The sequence below is a fragment of the Phoca vitulina genome, unplaced genomic scaffold (genome assembly GCF_004348235.1).
Source record: "Phoca vitulina isolate PV1807 unplaced genomic scaffold, GSC_HSeal_1.0 scaffold1, whole genome shotgun sequence".
Lineage (NCBI taxonomy): Eukaryota > Metazoa > Chordata > Mammalia > Carnivora > Phocidae > Phoca > Phoca vitulina.
In genome coordinates, this window is record NW_022589704.1 from 102,224,649 (window position 1) to 102,244,042 (window position 19,394).

The following is a 19,394-nucleotide window of genomic DNA, read 5'->3' on the forward strand; positions in this document are numbered from 1 at the left end:
AGGGGGCAAAGGCCTCGGAGGGCTGGATCTAAATCTCCTCGCCCTAACCGGGTACTTACAGTCGTATTATTCGCTACTGTTGCCGCTGCGGACCAGACAGCCGCCGCCTTCTCCTCCACCCCAATGAGGTTAAGCGCTTGGTGCGGGGATTAAAAAAAAAAAAAAAAAATAGAAGCCGAGAGCGCCTGCGCAGTGCAGTCTCCCTTTTACCGCCACGGACCCGGCTCGACCATAGAGAGGGCAAACCGAGACCAGAGAGGCGGCTGCTCTCTATGGTAACGCCCCGCGCAGGCGCCGGCCTGGCTGCTCTGGGCTACGGGACCTGCAAATCCCAGGAGTTTTTGCCCCCTCCGAGAACGTTAATTGACCCCGATGGGGACCCGTAGGGTAAAGGTTCTTTAAGGGAAGGGTGGCCAGGGTTCTGTTGGGGTCCCTGGGAAGTTGCGGCAAAACTCAGGCTAGGCCACGAGGGTGGATGTAAGGGCCCGCGGCGACAGAGCACCACAATGCAGGCAGTGCAGTGAAGAGAGCTGAGGGGGAGTCAGGAAAGCCTGGATAAAAGTCGTCCGGCCGGGACTTCCTGTGGTTGGGGTCTAATACCTGAAGGAAACGGACTTTCACTTCTGGGTTACGCGCGTCCCGCCCCCACCATCGGGCGACTAGGATGAAGGAAATTGTGCCCTGCGACTTTCCGTACCCGGGCTTGTGTCCGTTCTCTCTTCCCTTCTCAATTAGGCGCCGACACTTGAGCCGGAAGCACAACTTTTTAACGGTTCTTTGCTCTTCTTGGAGCGCAGTCGGCCCCGTTGAGGCCTCGGAGACTCTTGAGACGGCCAGTCACAACCCCTTTCTTACTTGAGCGCCTCCGCAAATAACGCTGCTTCTGTCTTCCCTCTCGCATTACTTTCGGATGACACGTGAGAACGCGTTTCGGAGGGTAGAAAGCTGTGCAAATTATTGGGCTGCCTTTAAGGATCCCCAAGGACCCGCAGTTTTGCCGCGTCAAACCCCTATGTTCGCAGGTAATTTGACACTGAGAGCTTTTGTGTGAAATTATACACTGCGTCGACGAAATCACTCTTCGGGAGTGTGAGTTGACTTCCCTCCATCTCGATGCCCAACGCATTGAGTTTTCACTGGGAGCTCTTGAATGCCGAGCTCCGTGGTGGTGGAGTGAGTGTGTTTGTGTTAGAAGAGGGGTGCGGGAGAATGGTGAGATAATGCCCCTGATACTCAGGAGCTTAGATGTTACGGTCGGAGAGACGAAGGTAAAACAGTAAAGCCATGTGTTTGCTCTTCTCTGCAGTGCAGGACAGGCCAAGGACTCTAGTCTGAAGGTGTAGGCATGTCATGGAGGATGTGACTTCTGGTTGGATCTAGAAAAGGTAAACCTGTCTTCGGGGCGAAAGCACAGACAACCTTTTGAAAATGGATGGGTGATGATGAAGGCATTCCAGAGAAGAAACTCCTTGGGGCAAAGGCTGAAAAGGAAGTGTTTCGCTGGGAGTACAATGTAGAGAGCAGTAACTTGAAAAAGGGGTGGGGGGTGTGGAATACAGGGGAAGAGTGGAAAGTAAGGTTTGAAAACTAGGATGGGGAATTTGTTTTTTAACTTTATGGTAACATACACATGACACAAAATTTGCCACTTTAACCACTCTTAACTACATAGGTCAATAGAGTTAAGTACATTTACATTGCTGGGCAACCATCTCCAGAACTCTTTTCCATCTTCTTCTTTTTTTTTTTTTTAAGATTTTATTTATTAATTTGTCAGAGAGAGAGAGATCGAGCACAAGCAGGGGGAGCAGAAGAAGCAGGCTCCTGGCTGAGCAGGGAACCCGATGTGGGGCTCAATCCCAGGACCCTGGGACCATGACCCTAGCTGAAGGCAGACGTTTAACCTACTGAGTCACCCAGGTGTCCCCTCTTTTCATCTTCTAAAACAGCAATTCTATAACTATTAAACAACTCCTCATTCCCCACTCCCCAAGTCCTGGCAACCACTATTTTACTTACGTCACTGAATTTGACAACTCAGATATCTCACACAAGTAGAATCATAACAGTGTTTGTCTCTTTGTGACGGGCTTATATCATTCAGCATAAGGTCCTGGAGGTTCTTCAGTGTTGTAGCATGTGTCAGAATTTCCTTCCTTTTTAAGACTGAATTATATTCTATTGTGTTTGTATACCAGAATAGATACTTGGGTTAATTACACCTTTTGACTAGGGTGAATAATGCTGCTATGAACATGGGTGTACAGATATCTCTGAGACTCTGCTTTCAGTAGGATGGGGAAGACTTAGAAACCAAGTAGAGAAAGCCGAATTGTTTCAGGTTCTGGACTGGGGATAGTAATATGGTAAAAGAACTGTTTTAGGAAGTGACCCCGGCAGTAGAAGCTCAATACATACTCCATTTTTATAGAGAATTTATGGAGGCTTTAACATATCCCAGGCATTGTACTACTGTTTTATTTTTTTTTTTTTAAAGATTTATTTATTTATTTGAGAGAGCGAGAATGAGAGAGAGAGTACATGAGAGGGGGGAGGGTTAGAGGGAGAAGCAGGTTCCTTGCTGAGCGGGGAGCCCGATGTGGGACTCAATCCTGGGACTCCAGGATCATGACCTGAGCCGAAGGCAGTCGCTTAACCAACTGAGCCACCCAGGCGCCCCTGTACTACTGTTTTATGTAAAGTATTGATATGTCATTGAATCCATCAAAACAAACATGAGCCAATTGTTATTCACCACAGTGACCAGTGAGAAAATCAAGGTTCTGGGTTACTGATGGGCTGCGGGAAGACTCACCAACCACACATACACACAAATGATTAGGAAACAAAACTCCCATGTGATCTGGACATGCATGGGCACTGACTACTCACAGATTTGGACAAGGATATTGAAAGAAAACAATTCAGATGTCAAGAGTGAGTCTTCGGGGACACCTGGGTGGCTCAGTCAGTTAAGTGTCTGCCTTTGGCTCAGGTCATGATCCCAAGGTGCTGGGATCAAGCCCCTGTGTTGGGCTCCCTGCTCAGCAGTGTCTGCTTCTGCCCCTCTGCCTCCCCTGCTTGTGCTCTCTCTCTCTCGTTCAAATAAATAAATAAAATCTTAAAAAAAAAAAAAAAAAAAAGAGTGAGTCTTCCCAGGAGAAAGAATAGGCTGACATTGAGAACTTTCACAGTCAAATTACTAGTATTATAAGGGCTTAACACAGCAAAACTGCATGGTCTAAGGTCCCTAAAAGAACTCTGAGGTTTGATTCCAAGTTGGTTCATTGCTCTCAAATAAATAAAATCTTAAAATAAAATAGGGGCGCCTGGGTGGCTCAGTCGTTAAGAGTCTGCCTTCAGCTCAGATCATGATCCCAGGGTCCTGGGATCGAGCCCTGCGTCGGGATCCCTGCTCTGCGGGAAGCCTGCTTCTCCCTCTCCCACTCCCCCTGCTTGTGTTCCCTCTCTTGCTGTGTCTCTCTCCGTCAAATAAATAAAATCTTAAAAATAAAAAATAAAAATAAAAGGCCAGGTAAGTATATTTTTGTATGTACTAGAGAAAATAAAACACATCATTTCCTACTCAACATTTCACCTTTCATTTTACATTCTCAAAAACCGTATGGGATCATTCAAAGCAATGATCCATTTGGCAGGGGAGGAAATAAATGGCCAGAAAGGAAAATTTATTTGCCCAATGTCACATGGCTTATTGGTACCAAGGCTGCAATTGAAGACTGAACCTCTAGAATTCCACTCTCTGCTTTGGTCTCCTTTACAAAGATAGATATCATAGTCTTGAGTGAGTGGACAGTGTTTCTATTCAGTCAGTCTCATCTTCCTCAGGGATGCATGCCCAAATGCTTATGAAGCTAGCACCAGTAAACAGTGAAGCAGAGAATATAAGTGCATTTTAAGTAGCATTCATACGCTTAGAAATATTGTGTACCAACTATGTGCCAAACGCTTGGGGGGAGTGGGGAATCCACGTTCTCATAGGAGATAGAAAATAAAGTGGTAAATGAAATATAAACTGTGTCAGGTAGGATAAATGTTACAGGGAAGAAATGAAGCAGTGAGGGAGAAATAAGGAGTGCTGGGGATAGGGAAAGAAGTTTCTTTTTAAATAGGACTGGTGGGGCGGGGGCCCTCTGAGAAACATACATTAAGTACACATCTGAAGGAGATGAGGGAGCAAGAAATGTCCTTGGGAAAAGAACCTTCCAGGTGGAAAGAATGGCAAGTGCAGAAACCATTCTGAGGGAAGAGGATGTCTACACTACATTCTAAGCACAGAAAGGAGGCCAGAGTGACAGAAGCAGAGTGTGGCAGGCAGAAAGTAGGAAATGAGGTCAGAGGTAACAGGATGCCAAATTATATGGGGATTTACAGGGCATTGTAAGAGTGTTGGCTTTTACTGAGAGGGGAAGCCATTGGAAGGTTTTGAGCAGAGAAATAAAATGATTTGACTTCTATTTTTAAAGAATCACTTTAGCTTCTGTTTTGAGAATAGACTATTGGGGAGTAAGGGAGTTTTGAGAATAGATTGTTGGGGAGCAAGAGAGAGGGTTTAGGAGGCTATTGCAATTCTGAAAGTGAGACAGTGGTGGCTTGGGAAAAGTGCAAGCAGTGGAGTGATGAGATGTCTTGGATATATTCAGCCAGGATGGCACATGGGATTTGATAAATTGATGCAGGGTGTAAGCAAAAGGGGAGTTATGGGGACTCCCAATATTTTTTGACTGAGCAGTTTAAAGAATGGAGTTGCCATCTACTGAAGTGGCAAAGACCAGGAGGAGCAGGATGGGAATGGGAAGCAATAAGAAATTCAGTTTTGGAGATGTTAAGTTTGAAATGTCTTTTAAGGGGTGCCTGGTGGCTCAGTCAGTTAAGCGTCTGACTCTTGAGCTCGGCTCAAGATCTCAGGGCCGTGAGTTTAAGCCCCATGTTGGGCTCCACACTGGGTGTGGAGCCTACTTCAAAAAAACAAAACAAAACAATGAAATGCGTATTAAATTAGCACGTGGAAATATCAAGGCAGTTAGATATTTGAATCTGGAGTTCAGAAGAAAGGTCTAGGCTGGGTATGTAAATTTGGGAGACAAAAGCCATGAGATCATCTAGATATTAAGTATAGACAGAAATTTGAGAAAGTTATCTGAAGACTGAGTCCTGAAGAATAAATAAAGACTGAGCCCTGGAGCACTCTAGCATTTAAGGACTGAGATGGTAATGAAACCAACAAAGGAGACAGAAGGGTCAGCCACTGAAATAAAGGGAAACCAGGAAGAACAACCAAGTCAGTTGCCAATGGGCTATAATTGTTGGCCATAACATTGGAGGGGTGAGGATGGAAGCCTGATTGGAGTGGGTTCAAAAGAGAGTGGTAGGAACAGAATTGGAAAGAGGGAGGATAGATAATTGGGCGGGGAGGTAGGGGGTGGGGAAGAAAAGTGGAGTGATACTTCAAGGGATAGGTAGGGTCAAGAGAATAATTTTTTAAATTATTTCATCCACAAATATTTTAGTATTTCTAAAAGATAAGATTTTCCCTTAAATGAAAATAACTTCCAATACCACCATCATACCTAAAAAGTTAACAATACCTAGTATCATGGTCTACCCAATCTTCAGATTGTTTCATAATTTTTTCTGCTACCAGGTTTACTGAGATATAATTCAAATACTATACAATTCATCCATTTAAAGTACATAATTCAACAGTCTAGTACATTCAAAGAGCTCTACAATCATCACTACAACCCATTTTTTTTTTTTTTAAGATTATTTTAGAGAGAGCATCAGTAGGAATGGCAGAGGGAGAGAGAGAATCTGAAGCCGACTCCACTCTGAGTGGGGAGTGGGACACAGGGCTCGATCTCACAATGCTGAGATCAGGACCTGAGCCAAAACCAAGAGTCGGATGCTTAACAGACTGGGCCACCCAGGCACCCCTACAGTCCATTTTAAAACAGCATCATCAGCCCCAAAAGAAACCCTATACCTATCAGTACTCACTACCCATTTTTCCCCAACCCACCAGCCCCAGGCAACCACTAATTTACTTTTTTGTCTCTAAGGATTTTCCTATCCTGGACATTTCATATAATAGAATCCTACAAATATATGACTGGCTTCCTTCACTTAGCATGTTTTCAAGGTTCATCTATATTGTAGCATGTGACAGTACTTCATTTTTTTTAATTGTCAAACGCATTTATACGTAAATATACCACATTTTGTTTATCCACACATCAGTTGATGGACATTGGGTTGTTCCAAACTACTTTTTGGCTATTGTGAATAATGCTGCCAGGAACAGCTATTACAAGACTTCATGTGGACATATGTTTTCAGTTTTCTTGAATATATGTGTAGGTTTGGAATTGCTGGATCATATAATAACTGTATGTTTAACCTTTTCAAGAATGGCCAGACTCTTTTCCATTGTGAAGATGCCATTTTACATTCCCACCAACAGAATATGAGGGTTCTAGTGGAGACATCCTCACCAACACTTGTTTTTTTTTTTTAATTTTTTATTGTTATGTTAATCACCATACATTACATCATTAGTTTTAGATGCAGTGTTCCGTGATTCATTGTTTGTGCATAACACCCAGTGCTCCATGCAGAATGTGCCCTCTTTAATACCCATCACCAGGCTAACCCATCCTCCCACCTCCCTCCCCTCTAGAACCCTCAGTTTGTTTTTCAGAGTCCATCGTCTCTCATGGTTCATCTCCCCCTCTGATTTCCCCCTCTTCATTCTTCCCCTCCTGCTATCTTTTTTTTTTCTTAACATATATTGCATTATTTGTTTCAGAGGTACAGATCTGTGATTCAACAGTCTTGCACAATTCACAGCGCTTACCAGAGCACATACCCTCCCCAGTGTCTATCACCCAGTCACCCCATCCCTCCCACCCCACCCCCCACTCCAGCAACCCTCAGTTTGTTTCCTGAGATTAAGAATTCCTCATATCAGTGAGGTCATATGATACATGTCTTTCTCTGTTTGATTTATTTCGCTCAGCATAATACCCTCCAGTTCCATCCACGTCATTGCAAATGGCAAGATCTCATTCCTTTTGATGGCTGCATAATATTCCATTGTGTGTGTGTGTGTGTGTGTGTGTGTGTGTGTGTGTGTGTGTGTGTGTGTATACACCACATCTTCTTTATCCATTCATCTGTCGATGGACATCTTGGCTCTCCACAGTTTGGCTATTGTGGACATTGCTGCTATAAACATCGGGGTGCATGTACCCCTTCGGATCCCTACATTTGTATCTTTGGGGTAAATACCCAGTAGTGCAATTGCTGGGTCGTATGGTAGCTCTATTTTCAACTTTTTGAGAAACCTCCATACTGTTTTCCAGAGTGGTTGCACCAGCTTGCATTCCCACCAACAGTGTAGGAGGGTTCCCCTTTCTCCATATCCCTGCCAACATCTGTCGTTTTCCTGACTTGTTAATTTTAGCCATTCTGACTGGTGTGAGGTGGTATCTCATTGAGGTTTTGATTTGGATTTCCCTGATGCTGAGTGATATTGAGCACTTTTTCATGTGTCTGTTGGCCATTTGGATGTCTTCTTTGGAAAAATGTCTGTTCATGTCTTCTGCCCATTTCTTGATTAGATTCTTTGTTCTTTGGGTGTTGAGTTTGATAAGTTCTTTATAGATTTTGGATACTAGCCCTTTATCTGATATGTCATTTGCAAATATCTTCTCCCATTCTGTCGGTTGTCTTTTGGTTTTGTGGACTGTTTCTTTTGCTGTGCAAAAGCTTTTTATCTTGATGAAGTCCCAGTAGTTCATTTTTGCCCTTGCTTCCCTTGCCTTTGGCGATGTTTCTAGGAAGAAGTTGCTGTGGCTGAGGTCGAAAAGGTTGCTGCCTGTGTTCTCCTTTAGGATTTTGATGGACTCCTGTCTCACATTGAGGTCTTTCAACCATTTTGAGTCTATTTTTGTGACCAACACTTGTTACTATCTGTCTTTTTTATTATACTTACCTATTGGGTGTATAGTGATATTTCATTGTGGCTTTGATTTGCATTTCCCTGATGACTAATCATCTTTTTGTTGCATATTGGCCATCTTGTATATCTCATCTGAGAAGTGTCTATTCTAATGCTTTGCCCACTTTTTAAATTGTGTTGTCCTTTTATTGAGCTATAAAGTTTCTTTATATAGTCTAGATTTAAGTCCTGCAGCAGATATATGATTGGCAAATATTTTCTCATATCCAGTGGGTTGTCTTTTTACTTTCTTGATGATACCCTCCAAAGCACAAAAGGTTGCCATTTTATTGTCCAATTTATCTTCTTTTTCTTTTGTGGTTGTGTTTTCGGTATCTTATCTGAGAAACCATTCTGTAATCCTGTGTTTTCTTAGAGTCTTATACTTTTGGCTCCTACATTTAGGTCTTTGATCTATTTTAAGTTAATTTTTATATATGGCCTGAGGTAGGGGTCCAACTTCATTCTTTTACATGTAGGTTTCCAGTTGTCTCACCACCATTTGTTGAAAAGCCCATTCTTCATTGCACTGTGTTGGCACCCTTGTCCAAAACCAGTTGACTATAAATGTATGAGTTTATTTTTGGACTAAATCTATTCTATCAATGTATATGTGTATTTTTATGGCAGTACATACTGTTTCAATTACTGTAGCTTTATAGTTTGTGAAATTGGGCAATGTGAGTCCTTACCTTTGTTTTTCGTTTCCAGTTGTTTTGGCTATTTGGGATTCCTTGAATTTCCATATAAATTTTCCAATCAGTTTGTCCATTTCTGAAAAAAAAAAATGCAGTTGTGATTTTGATAGGAATTTACTGAATCTGGAAATAAATTTGAAGAGTATTGCCATTTTAATAATAATAAATCTTTTGGTTCATGATCATGGAATGTCTTTCCATTCATTTAGATCATCTTTAGTTGCTTTCAACAGTGTTCTGTAGTTTTCCTAGTATAAGTTCTGCACTTCATTTATTAAATCTATTCTTATATATTTTCTTTTTGATGCTATTGTAAATGGAATTGTTTTTCTTCATTTCATTTTCAGATTATTCATTGCAATTGTATAGAAATACAATTAATTTTTGCATATTGACCTTGTATCCTGCAGCCTTGCCCAACTCATTGATTATTTTTTTAGTGGATTCCTGAGCATTTTCTAGATACAAAATCATGTCATTTGCAAATAGAGATTGTTTTTGCTTCTTCCTTTCCAGTCTGTATCCCTTTTATTACATTTTCTTGACTGATTTTTTCCCAGCTAGAACCTCTAGTACAATGTTGAATTGAAATGGTGAGAGTGGACATCCTTGTCTTGTTCCTGATCTTAAGCATTCAGTCTTTTACCATTAAATATGGTATTAGCTGTGGGGTTTTTATATATGACCTTTATCAGATTGAGGATGTTTTCCTTTAGTCCTGGTTTGTTGAGTGTTTTCTCATTATCATTAAAGGCTTTTGGATTTTCTGTGTCTGTTTTGATGATAATGTGACTTGTCCTTTATTCTGTTAATATTAATTGATTTTCAGATATCAAACCAACTTTCTGTTCCTGGGGTAAATCCCACTTGGTAATGGTGTTATAATCCTTTTTATGTGTTGCTGAATTTTGATTTGTTGCCATATGTTGAAGACTTTTGTATCTATATTCATAAGGGATATTAGTCTTTAATTTTCTGGTGATATCTTTGATTTTGGTATCGGAGTAATAGGGCCACACAGAATGAGTTGGGAAAGATGCCCTCCTCGTCTGTTTTTGTTTTGTGTGTGTGTGTGTGTGTGTGTGTGTGTGTGTGTGGTTTTTGGAAGAGTTTATGAAGTATTGACATTTATTGTTTTAGAATGTTTTATAGAATTCACCAGTGAAGCCATCTGAGCCATGGCTTTTCTTTGTGGGTAGTTTTATTTTGCTTTTTTTGTTCTTTTATTGCTAATCTCTTGTTATAGGTCTGTTCAGATTTTCTATTTCTTCTTGAGTCAGTTTCAGTACTTTGTGTCTTTCTAGGAATGTATCCATTTCATCTGAGTTATCTAATTTGTTGGCATTCAGTTGTTCATAGTGTTCTCTTTTGATCCTTTTTTATTTCTATAAGCTTGGTATTAATGTATCTGTTATATGATTTTTTTTTTATTACAGTTTGTGCAAATCAGGATCCAAATGCCAATACATTACATTTGAGTTATTTATTTGTCTCTTAGGTCTCTTTAGATTCCCCCCATCTCATTTTTCCTCAATATTTATTAATTGCAGAAACCTAGTTATTTACCCTACATATTTCCCACATTCTAGATTTTTCTGATTGTATTCCTGGGAGTCTCTAACATATTCTTCTACCCCCTAGATGCTTGATAATACTGTATGCCTTATTCCAATTCAAGTTTGAGTTTTTTGGCAGAACTACTTCATACATTCATCAGGAGGCACATAACTTCTAATTGTCTCTCTTTGTGAAGTTAGCAGTAATTAATGACCATTGCCTAGGTTTGTTGTTACAACTGAATAGTTCAATTGAAGGCAGAGTAAATAAAGCAGAGTAAGTGGGAGTACCAATCATTCCAGAGCATGTAGGATCCTAGCTAAACATCTTTACCAAATTCTTTCCTCTTTGGGCCTCAGTGTTCTTATCTATAGAATGGGGGCATAAACTATAAAGGACCTCTAAGGTTTCTTGCTCTTCTAACATACTCAAACACTTAAGTAGTGAACTTAATCTCTAGCAGATACAGTTTGGGTGCATTAAAAGGATTTGCCAGGGGCACCTCAGTGGCTCAGTTGGTTAAGTGTCCAGCTCTTGATTGCGGCTCAGCTCATGATCTCAGGGTTGTGAGATCAAGCCGTGTGTCGGGCTCCATGCTCAAGTGGGGAGTCTGCTGGAGATTCTCTCTCTCTCTCTCTCTCTCTCTCTCTCAAATAAATAAATCTTTTAAAAAATAAATAATAAATAAAAAGGATCCACTAACATTGTGTTATTCTTCCCATCTCAGACCACTTGGGTTCATTTCAAAGCCGAAGTTTGTCAGTTATTAAATCCAATCATGTATATAACAAAGTCAGATAAAATCATTGTGAAAGCAGGAAGATTATGCCAAAAATCTTGGGTTCCTGGATTCTAGTTCTAGCTGTGCCTGCCCTCAGCTGGTCACCTTCTCTCTCAAGGTCCTATCCACAGAATAAAAGATTATGTTAGTGTTCTCTAAAGGCCTACAGGCTTTATGATTTTATGTCTTTTGTTGATTTTTCCCCACAGTTTTTGAGGATGATATTTTTATTAATATCTTCAGCCCTACCTGTTTTTATCTGTTTTCTGATCATATTCTACTCAGCAACTGATTGACAGGGGCCTGCCCTAGGTATCAGTTCATGTATGAGATGCATCTTTGGCATAGAAAACTTTCTCAAAGTAAATACATCAAAATATTATTAGCAAGTGATTATCTGTGGGTGGTAAAATTGTTGGTCATTTTTAAAACTTATGTCTGTATTCTTCATTTTATTCTATCAACATATACTTTTGTAATTTTTAAGTCATTCTTAAAAGATTTAATAGCATATTTTTGATAGCATGCCCTAATGAACAAATCACCAAACTCTGGGTAAGAAGATTTCTTTCTCGTCCTATGATTTCATTAGGCAGTATCTCCCACTCTAGGTTAGTCTAAATGCTTTAGTAGTAGGTACTTACATTTAATTTGATGGCTTTACTTAATCTTCAGTAATCTCAGTGAAAAAATATTTTATGCCTACAGAAATTAAAATTCATGAAGAATAGCAGCAATGCATATTGTCATCATCCTTCATAGCCCATATGGAATCTGAATTTGTACTACTTGGGAAACAGGTAGTCTCTTTGTTAGAGAAGTGGCGTGTTACAGAAATATTTGGGCAGAGTCAGGGTGTGTCTTTTGTATGTGATGAAACCAGGAGATCAGAAACTAGTTTGCTAAATTGTGTTCATAACCACTCCCTCTCTCAGTACTTGACTTATCTAGTAAGTATCACCCACTGAAGAAGACAGGACAGGTGTCTGGCTTACCTCTCACGGATTTCCTCACCTGGCAAGGTTTTATGCCACTCATATGCCCATCTTTAAACACCATAGTGGGGCACCTGGGTGGCTCAGTTGGTTAAGCGTCTGCCTGCGGCTCAGGTCATGATCCCAGGGTCCTGGGATGGAGTCTCACATCAGGTTCTCTGCTCAGCAGGGAGCCTGCTTCTCCCTCTCCCACTCCCTCTGCTTGTGTTCCCTCTCTCTCTCTCTCTCTGTCTTTCTCTGTCAAATAAATAAATAAAATATTTAAAAAAATAAAATTAAATAAACACCGTAGTGACAGTTACTGGGGAATGTGCTCTCATAGCCATCAACTCACTGTGTGACCTAGACAAGTCACTTAACCTAGTCACAAGCACCAAGGTCACTTCATCTTTAATGAAGAGGATAGTTCCAGTTTCCAATACTGTCACAACTAGTGAAATTGACATTAGAAAAACCCATTTCTCAGTAACAAAGGCGGTATGAAAGTCACTGTTTGACCATCAGAAGCGTGACAAATCCGGGTGGTTCTGTGGATAGCTCTGATGCAGAATAAATGACTAAACAGCCCTTTAAACATTGCCTGTTGCTTATGTGTCATAATCCGGATCTGTTCAGGCTTTTTGAAGACGATTCCTTACACTTAGTAAGAATAAAGGGCAAATGCCAAAAAGTAAGTAACCTGACATATTTATCGGTAACCTGACCGTTTGGGGATTTCAGCTGCCATCAGTGAGGTCTCTCAAACAACTGGCCCATGCCAATTCTCAGACGGGCTCCTGTACCAATGGCCTGATCAACCCATCCAAATGCAAAGAACCATTTCGAGACCTTCAAAACCAAGTGAAGTCCTTCTATTTTTACATTGTTTAATAGCCTCTCCTTTGCCAGAACTTGACCTGCCCCTGAGTAGGCATAGCTAGAAAGATACAGTTTTTATACTCAAAGAAGTCAGTTTAGTAAGGAAAACAAATTACTAGACTATATAGTTACTACAATGATGGAACACAAAAGGGGTTGCTTAGCAGGTGTGGGTAGGTCAAGGAAAGCTGAGGAGGAATGAAAGGAATGCTCTTGAGCTAAGCCAAACAAAACATTGAAACTCACCCTTATGACATTCAGTCTCTCAGAACCAGAATGAAGATTTATACTAGTTCCCATTTGGACAGGGTTTATTTTTTTCTAATAATTTCAAGCAACTCTAAATCTTTCCATTTTAACAAGGTCATTTAGAGCTTCACAGATAATATTTCCCAAAATGGCCATATTCTGACATGTGGACCATCACTTACACACACACACACTTCATGGTCATGCGGCAAAGCGAGAACAGAGTTCGTGAGCTGGGCCAGAATGTGCAAATGAAACTGCCCCACTATGTCTGCTTTAACAAAATAACAGATCCCTGCCTGTATTTGTTCACTTGTATTAAGGTTAAAATAATTCCAACTATGTATTGTAAATTGCAGGATATGCCTGCAATCGTCATGCACGGGAATCTGTGCTCCTCCAGAATTGCACAATTGTGTTTCTTCTATTTTTGTTTTTGCCACATTAATTATATCGTGTAGTACTTGAAATAAAGGTGGAGTCTTTCACTCTGCGAGCTTGCAGTTCAAAAGTTAAATGATGCATTAAGAAATCAAGTTTTTTAATTACCTATAAGATCTGTGTTTGCCATATTTCCTAGCTAGTGTTATTTATTTAGAGTTTCCTGTTCCTGGATGAAATTCTCTTGCCTTCTGCTGTTTGCAATAACTCAAATCCTATTTCTCCTTTTCGATCATCTCCTTATATTCATACCATATTTGCCAGTTTTCCTTGTTACTTCAGCTAATTTCTAAACAAATCATAGCATATATAATATTAGTTGTTCACAGTCACTAAACTAATATCCCCAAATGTATTTTGATGTTCTCAATTCCCAAAATTTGCCTTTGCTCGTGCATGATTTATCTATATAACTCACCTATGATCTTCTCTCTCTCATGCACTTGGCCACACTGCATTTCTCTGCATCATCTACTACACTGCACTGGGATTCTGAGTCATCTGGGATTGGGCACCTCCCTGCTATTAACTGTGTAATATTTAAATTCCACTTACCAGTCTTCTTTTGAATTCAAGCACCATGTGAATTAAACTGACTATAGTTGCTTTCAACCTATAATTCCTGATCACAACAGGTAGTTGCCGACTCTTGAAACTAACAGGTTTGACTAGAAGTTGACAGTTCTTACTCCCACAGAACTATATATTTTACATTTATATAAATTCAGAAGGTAAAATCATACCTTTCTTATCAGTCAGGACTCTTTGTTCATTGATAACACAATATCTTAATTTAAACAAAAAGTATTTGCACCTTACCTCAGAAAATAAATTAAGTTCCTCTTAGTGCCAAGCAAGGGGAAAGTCGGAAAATTTTACTACAAAGAGACTACCAACCACTTCAAGGGATTTACAGACAACTGCTGGTGTAAATTACAAAGACAATGCTAATCTATACCTAAATGAGAAGCCAGGACATTTGCTTAATAGCAAGTGGGGTAACTTTGACTCTTTGTGTTTTCAGCTTGGGCATATGAAAAATACAGCATTCCTCAAAGTTGTCCAGGGACTTGAGATCACCAGGATTTATCCAACCTGCTTGGTGGAAATGATAGAGAAGAAGAATTACAGAACCAAGGAAAGTTTTGACAAAGCCTCAAAATCTGTGTTAGGCTCATGGAAAGTTGGATCAAGAATGTACCTTAGAGATCATTTCATCCATCACGCTTGTTTGACTGAGAAAACAAGTCCACAGCAGTCAAGGGATTCACCTAAGGTCTTGCGCTTTTGGTTAGTGACCAATTCAGAACCAGACCTGGATAATCCTGCCCCATTCCAGTAGTCTTAAAGCCAGCTGGCAAGTAAATTTAAACCCTCTAACAGCAGGTAGCCTATTTCCAGCTCCTGAATGCCCCTTTCTCTGAAAATTAGGCAAACAGCTTGGAATATTTTGAAAAGAAAACACTGATTATAAAGTGGGAAGAAATTCCTGTGCAGACTTGCTAACTGGAAGTAAGTCTTTGGCTTCCCCAAGACAAAGGAGAGTCTTAGTCATGAAGTTAAGGTTGAAAACGGATTGTGTCACCAGCCTGAGAGCAGACAACCTTTTTTAGAAGCAGTACACTGAAATTAGAACTAAAGGAAAGAGTTTACAGAAATTTGAATTTAGAGCTATCTTACAACACTGGGAGTTATTTTGTATTTTTTGTTTGCATTTAACAAGGTATCAGGCATGCAAAAAAGAATAGAGGGGCGCCTGGGTGGCTCAGTTGGTTAAGTGTCTGCCTTCGATTCAGGTCATGATCTCAGGGCCGTGGGATCGAGTCCTGCATCGGGCTCCTTGATCAGCAGGGAGCCTGCTTCTCCCTCTGCCTGCCACTCCCCCTGCCCGTGCTCTCTCTCCCTCTGCCAAATAAATAAATAAAATCTTTAAAAAAAAAAAAAAGAATAATAGAAACTGTGATGAATTCCTTGTGTTGCCCGCCTGACCTCATTTCCACCTCTCCCTTCTGAATTTGGACTTATATTTTCATACCTGTTTTTTTTTTCTATATGTAAATGTATCCATAAATGATATTTAGTATTGTTTTCATATTTTAAGTTTTATGTAAGTGCTATCATATTGTATATATCTTTCTGCAATTCACACTCCCCCACCCCCCACTTTCTTTCTCAATACTATGTTTTTGAGATACATCCTGTGGATAAAGAGGATAGCTGGAGTGTTAATTTATTTTTTAAGTATTCTGTGGTATTCCACTGTATGAATGTTTTGACATTTATCTAATCTCCTATTAATGGACATCTAGTGAGTTTCCAGGGTTTTTGTTTTGTTTTGTTTGCTGGGATTTTTTTTAACCTTGCTATATAAACATTTTTATAAAACCCTCTACTGATGATTGTATGTGTAAGTTTCTTTAGTGACATTTATGAGGTCTTAGCATATGCATATCTTCAACTTGACAAACAGATCTCAGAAATAACCAGCAGAATATGAGAGTATCCAATACTAGCACTATATATTTTCAGTTTTTAATTTTTTACTAATTTTTAAGAGTCTAAAATTGTATTTCCTTATGGTGTTAATTTGTTTTCCTGATTCCTCATGGGACTGGGTGTCTTTCCATGTGTTCACTGGCAATTTGGATCTCCTTTTCTGCCTGGGTCACTTTTCAGATGAACGGTTTATCTTTTTATTATTGATTTTTAGAAATTCTTCTATAGTCAGGATATAAATCTTTCATAACTATATGGCTATATGCAGCCAATATCTTCACATCTGGAATTTACATTTTTGTTATGGTGTCTTTTTTTTTTTTAAGATTTTATTTATTTATTTGTCAGAAAGAGAGAGCCCAAGCAGGGGGAGTGAGAGAGGGAGAAGCAGGCTTCCCGCTGAGCAGGGAGCCCGACGCAGGGCTCGATCCCCAGGATTCTGGGATCATGACCTGAGCCGAAGGCAGATGCTTAACCAACTGAGCCACCCAGGCATCCCATGTTATGGTATCTTTTTATGATCAGGTTTATCAATCTTTTCTTTTTGATGTATGCTTATTGTTTCTTCTAAAAAAATATGTCCCCACTCTGAAGTCATAAAGATATTCTCTTATAGTTCCCTCTAGGTTTTTTTTAGGTTTGGGTTTTTTATAACGTTTAGGGCTTCTATACACATAGAATTTACTTTTGTGTGTGGTGTGAGGTAGGAAGCTAATTTTGTTTGGTTTTTTTTTTCCAAATTGACAACGAATTGTTTTGAAACCTTTTATTGAAAATGCCATCCTTTTCCCAAAGGTAGGTAATGCCACTTTTGACATATATTTTGGATTCTCTTTTGGTTCTGTCAGGTTATTCTTTCATCCCTGTGCCTTAATGCACATCTTAATTACTATACCTTGATAGTAAGTTACAATATCTGGAAAGTAGGGATGCCTGGGTGGCTCAGTCAGTTAAGGGTCTGCCTTTGGCTCGGGTCATGATCCCGGGGTCCTGGGATCGAGTCCCTCATCGGGCTCCCTACTCAGCAGGGAGCCTGCTTCTCCCTCTGCCTGCCAGTCACCCTGCTTGTGCACTCTCTCTCTCTCTCTGTCTCTGACAAATAAATAAATTAAATCTTAAAAAATATATATCTGGAAAGTAAGCTCCTGCCTGTCAAGTAAACACAGTGGGAGCTAGCTATATTTGAGCTCTCTCTCTTGAACCACCCCCCCCCAAAAAAAGAGGATGCATACTGCAAGAAAGAAAATCCAGAAAGAGGCTATGGGATGTGCCAGTGGGCAGTGAGTGGCAAAGTTGGAATCCTGGAACTGGAGATTGATATCCTGTACCAAGAGAACTATGCTCTGTGGAGATCTGTGGGGGCCTGTAAGAGCTCACACAGTGCTTGCTTTGGCAACACATATACTAAAATTGGAACAACACAGAAGATTAGCATGCCTCCTGCACAAGGGTGACACACAAAAGAGCTCACACATGTCCCATGAGAGATCCAGACTTTGGATACCTGCCCGCAAAAGGCCTTGTGGTCAGTCAGTGTTACTAAGTAAAACAACAGCAACCACAGAGAATTCCAATTGCTCCCAATGAAGTAAAAAGACATTTTCTCTGAAAATGAAGTTAAAAAAACAACTCAACTTATAATAGCATCAAGAATAAAATACTTAGGAATAGATTTAACAAAAGAAGAAGACTTGTATACTGAACATTGTTGAAAGAAATTAAGGAAAACCTAAATAAATGGACCAGAAGCCTTAATATTGTTAACATACTCTTCAGGGGCACCTGGGTGGCTCATCAGTTCAGCAGCTGGCTCTTGGTTTTGGCGCAGGTCATGATCTTGGGTCCTGGGATCAAGCACCATTTTGGGCTCCCTGCTCAGTGGGGAGTCTGCTTGAAGGATTCTCTTTCTACCTCTGCCCCTTCCCCAACTCACACGCACACTCTCTCTCAAATAAATAAATCTTTAAAAAGAAAAAAAAGATGCTCTCCAAAATGATCTACAGATTCAATGCAGTCCCTATCAATATCTCAATTGCCTTCTTTGCAGAAACAGACACACTGATCCTACAATTCCTATAGGCATGCAAAGGACCAAGAGAAGCCAAAACAATCTTGGAAGAAAAGAACAAAGCTGAAGGACTCACAGTTCCTGATTTTTGAAACTTACTACAAAGCTACAGTAATCAAAATAGTGTGGTACTGGCTAAAGATAGACCAGTGGAATACAATTAAGAGTCAAGAAATAATACCCATGCATCTATGCTCAATTGATTTTCAACAAATGGTGCTGGGACAATTGGATAGCTACGTATAAAAGAATGAAGTTGGGGGGCACCTGGGTGGCTCAATTGGTTGAGCGGCTGCCTTCAGCTCAGGTCATGATCCCAGGGTCCTGGGATCGAGCCCCGCATCGGGCTCCCTGCTCAGCAGAGAGCCTGCTTCTCCCTTTCCCTCTGTCTGCCACTCTGCCTACTTGTGCTCTCTATCTCTCTGTCAAATAAATAAATAAAAAATATCTTTAAAAAAAAAAAGAATGAAGTTGGACCCCTTCTCCACACCATATATGAAAAATGATGTGAATCTAAAACTGCTCTTAAGGAAAAAGAAAAAAGACTCTAAATAGATCAAAGACCTACATGTAAGATCTAAACTGTAAAAACTCTACAAAGAAAACATAAGAAATCTTAAATTCCTTGTCTTCAGATTAGGCATTCATTCCTTAGATATAACACCGAAAACAGGCAACAAAAGAAAAGAAAGATAAATTGAATTCAATTAAAATTTTAAACTTTTATACTTTATAGGACACTAGTAAGAGAAAAAAAAGATAACCCAAGAAATGGAAGAAAATAATTGCAAATCATGCATCTGATAAATGTCTAGTATCCAGAATATTTTTTTTTTAATTTTTTTATTGTTATGTTAATCCCCATACATTACATCATTAGTTTTAGATATAGTGTTCCATGATTCATTGTTTGTGCATAACACCCAGTGCTCCATGCAGAACGTGCCCTCCTCAATACCCGTCACCAGGCTAACCCATCCTCCCACCCCCCTCTCCTCTAGAACCCTCAGTTTGTTTTTCAGAGTCCATTGTCTCTCATGGTTCTTCTCCCCCTCCGATTTCCCCCCCTTCATTCTTCCCCTCCTGCTACATTCTTCTTCTTTTTTTCTTTCTTAACATATATTGCATTATTTGTTTCAGAGGTACAGATCTGAGATTCAACAGTCTTGCACAATTCACAACGCTTACCAGAACACATACCCTCCCCAGTGTCCATCACCCAGTCACC

General features: G+C 40.1%; 1 protein-coding gene, 1 long non-coding RNA gene and 1 other non-coding gene across 26 annotated transcripts in view; 2 read left to right on the forward strand and 1 right to left on the reverse strand.

The window, feature by feature from the left end:
* The window catches only part of CLASP1 (cytoplasmic linker associated protein 1), a 262,250-nt gene extending 262,097 nt beyond the window's left edge, over positions 1-153 (reverse strand). For 21 of the 22 annotated variants that reach the window (XM_032412342.1, XM_032412275.1, XM_032412268.1 and 18 more), the window contains exon 1: positions 60-153. The gene's annotated coding sequence lies outside the window, so the exon portion shown is untranslated. The remainder of the gene's footprint in view (positions 1-59) is intronic. The other variant, XM_032412211.1, reaches the window with a different exon arrangement.
* A 475-nt stretch (positions 154-628) lies between these two features.
* Positions 629-19,394, forward strand: part of LOC116637129 — a 40,426-nt gene continuing 21,660 nt past the window's right edge. For 2 of the 3 annotated variants that reach the window (XR_004300417.1, XR_004300416.1), the window contains exons 1-2: positions 629-1,022; positions 1,307-1,385. This is a non-coding gene — a long non-coding RNA (uncharacterized LOC116637129). Of the gene's footprint in view, positions 1,023-1,306; positions 1,386-14,626; positions 15,395-19,394 lie in introns of those variants that run through there. The other variant, XR_004300415.1, reaches the window with a different exon arrangement.
* Positions 17,479-17,577, forward strand: LOC116638084. The gene has a single exon (XR_004300623.1). It is a non-coding gene; the product is annotated as a U6 spliceosomal RNA (small nuclear RNA).